A 3,464-nucleotide genomic window follows, 5' to 3' on the forward strand; every position below is an offset into this window, starting at 1 on the left:
AGATGCTCCTTACTGGCGTTTAAACGCCAGTAAGCTCTTCCTCCAAGGTGTGCTATTTCTTCTGCTGTTTTTTATTCTGTTTTTAATTTTTGCAATTGTTTTGTGACTCCACATGATCATAAACCTAATAAAACATAAAAGAACAATAAAAATATAGATAAATAAAAATTGGGATGCCTCCCAATAAGCGCTTCTTTAATGTCAATAGCTTGACAATGAGCTCTCATGGAGCTTCACAGATGTTCAGAGCATTGTTGGCACCTCCCAACACCATACGAGTTTGAACGTGGGGGTTCAACACCAAACTTAGAGTTTGGTTGTGGCCTCCCAACACCAAACTTAGAGTTTGATTGTGGGGGCTTTGTTTGACTCTGTATTGAGAGAAGCTTTTCGTGCCTCTTTTCCATGGTTGCAGAGGAAGATCCTTGAGCTTTAAACACAAGGTAGTCCCCATTCAATTGAACGACTAGCATCTCCTCTGTCAACATCAATCACAGCTCCTGCTGTGGCTAGGAAGGGTCTTCCAAGAATGATGGATTCATTCTCATCCTTCCCAGTGTCTAAGATTATGAAATCAGCAGGGATGTAAAGGCCTTTAACCTTCACTAACACGTCCTCTAGCAATCCATAAACTTGTTTTATTGACTTGTTTGCCATCTCTAATGAGATTTTTACAGCTTGTACCTCAAAGATTCCCAGTTTCTCCATTACAGAGAGTGGCATAAGATTTATACCTGACCCTAGGTCACACAGAGCCTTCTCAAAGGTCATGGTGCCTATGGTACATGATATTAAGAATTTACCAGGATCTTGTTTCTTTTGAGGTAAAGTTTGCTGAACCCATGTATTTAGTTCACTAATGAGCAAGGGATGTTCATCTTCCCAAGTCTCATTACCAAACAACTTGGCATTCAGCTTCATGATGGCTCCTAGATATTGAGCGACTTGCTCTTCAGTTTCATCCTCATCCTCTTCAGAGGAAGAATAGTTCTCAGAGCTCATGAATGGCAGAAGGAAGTTTAATGGAATCTCTATGGTCTCTATATGAGCCTCAGATTCCTTTAGGTCCCCAATAGGGAACTCCTTTCTGTCTGTAGAACGTCCCATGAGGTCTTCCTCTTTGGGATTCATGTCCTCTCCTTCCTCTTTGGATTCGGCCATTTTGATTATATCAATGGCCTTGCACTCTCTTTTTGGATTCTCTTCTATATTGCTTGGGAGAGTACTAGGAGGAGTTTTAATGATTTTCTTACTTAGCTGACCCACTTGTGCCTCCAAATTTCTAATGGAGGACCTTGTTTCATTCATGAAACTTAAAGTGGCCTTAGATAGATCAGAGATTATATTTGCTAAGCTAGAGGAGCTCTGCTCAGAATTCTCTATCTGTTGCTGAGAAGATGATGGAAAAGGCTTGTTATTGCTAAACCTGTTTCTTCTACCATTATTAAAGCCTTGTTGGGGCTTTTGTTGATCCTTCCATGAGAAATTCGGATGATTTCTCCATGAGGAATTATAGGTGTTCCCATAGGGTTCACCCATGTAATTCACCTCTGCCATTGCAGGGTTCTCAGGATCATAAGCTTCTTCTTCAGAAGATGCCTCTTTAGTACTGTTGGATGCATTTTGCCATCCATTCAGACTTTGAGAAATCATGTTGACTTGCTAAGTCAACATTTTGTTCTGAGCCAATATGGCATTCAGAGCATCAATTTCAAGAACTCCCTTCCTCTGAGGCGTCCCATTACTTACGGGATTCCTCTTAGAGATGTATATGAATTGGTTATTTGCAACCATGTCAATGAATTCTTGAGCTTCTGCAGGCATTTTCTTTAGGTGGATGGATCCACCTGCAGAATGGTCCAGTGACATTTTAGAAAGCTCAGATAGACCATCATAAAATATATCTAAAATGGTCCACTCTGAAAGCATGCCAGAAGGACACTTTTTGGTCAACTTCTTGTATCTTTCCCAAGCTTCATAGAGGGATTCACCATCTTTTTGCTTGAAGGTCTGAACATCCACTCTAAGCTTGCTCAGCTTTTGAGGAGGAAAGAACTTGGCCAAGAAGGCCGTGACCAGCTTATCCCAAGAGTCCAGACTATCTTTAGGTTGTGAGTTAAACCATGTTCTAGCTTTGTCTCTAACAACAAAGGGGAAAAGCATGAGCCTGTAGACTTCAAAATCTACTCCGTTAGTCTTAACAGTATCACAGATCTACAAGAATTCAGTTAAAAACTGATAGGGATCTTTTGATGGAAGTCCATAGAACTTGCAGTCCTGTTGCATCAGAGCAACTAGTTGAGGCTTCAGCTCAAAATTGTTTGCTCTAATTGCAGGGATTGAGATGCTTCTTCAATAAAAATTGGAAGTAGGTGTAGTATAATCACCAAGCATCCTCCTTGCGCCTCCACCATTGTTATTGGGTTCGGCCATGTCTTCTTTTTCGAGATTCTCTGTAAGATTTTCTTTGGATTGTTGTGCTTTAGCTTCTCTTAGTTTCTTCTTCAGAGTCCTTTCAGGTTCAGGATCTGCTTCAACAAGAATGTTCTTGTCCTTGCTCCTGCTCATATGAAAAAGAAGAGAACAGAAAAGGAAGAGGAATCCTCTATGTCACAGTATAGAGATTCCTTTATGTGAGTAGAAGAAGAAAAGAATAGAAGAAAGTTGAGAAAAATTCGAACATAGAGGATAAGAGAAAGTTCAAATTTTTAGATGAAGAGAAGAGTGTTAGTAATTAAATAAATAAATAGAAGAAGATGAGAGAGAGAAATTCGAAAATTATTTTTGAAAAATAGTTAGTAATTTTCAAAAATTGAGAGAAGAAGTACAATTAAAATTAAAATTTGAAACAATTAGTTAATTAAAAGAATTTTGAAAAAGAGTGAGGAATTTCGAAAATTAGAGAGAGAAAAGTAGTTAGGTGGTTTTGAAAAAGATAAGAAACAAACAAAAAGTCAATTAGTTAGTTGAAAAAGATTTGAAAAACAATTTTGAAAAGATAAGAAATTAGAAAAGATTTTGAAATTAATTTTGAAAAATATATGATTTGAAAAAGATATTTTTGAAAAGATATGATTAAAAAGATATTTTGAGAAAGATTTGATTTTTAAAATTAAAATTGATTACTTGACTAACAAGAAACTAAAAGATATGATTCTAGAATTTAAAGATTGAACCTTTCTTAACAAGAAAGTAACAAACTTCAAATTTTTTAATCAATCACATTAATTGTTAGTAAAGTTTTAGAAATTTTGAAATAAACATAAGAAAAAGATTTTGAAAATTATTTTTAAATTTTCGAAAATCATAAAAGAAAAATGAAAAAGATTTGATTTTTGAAAAAGTTTTGAAAAGATAAGATTTTTAAAATTGAAATCTTGACTTGACTAACAAGAAACAACTAATTTTAAAATTTTTTGACTAAGTCAACCCAAAGATTTCGAATTTTATGAGTAAAATAAGGA

At 35.9% G+C, this 3,464-nt stretch overlaps 1 non-coding gene across 1 annotated transcript; it reads left to right on the top strand.

Moving 5' to 3' along the window:
* Positions 1-1,927: 1,927 nt before the first annotated feature.
* Positions 1,928-2,031, top strand: LOC130984272 (small nucleolar RNA R71). Its single transcript, XR_009088217.1, has one exon. It is a non-coding gene; the product is annotated as a small nucleolar RNA R71 (small nucleolar RNA).
* Positions 2,032-3,464: the final 1,433 nt, after the last annotated feature.

The sequence above is a fragment of the Arachis stenosperma genome, chromosome 5 (genome assembly GCF_014773155.1).
Source record: "Arachis stenosperma cultivar V10309 chromosome 5, arast.V10309.gnm1.PFL2, whole genome shotgun sequence".
NCBI classification, from domain to species: Eukaryota; Viridiplantae; Streptophyta; class Magnoliopsida; order Fabales; family Fabaceae; genus Arachis; species Arachis stenosperma.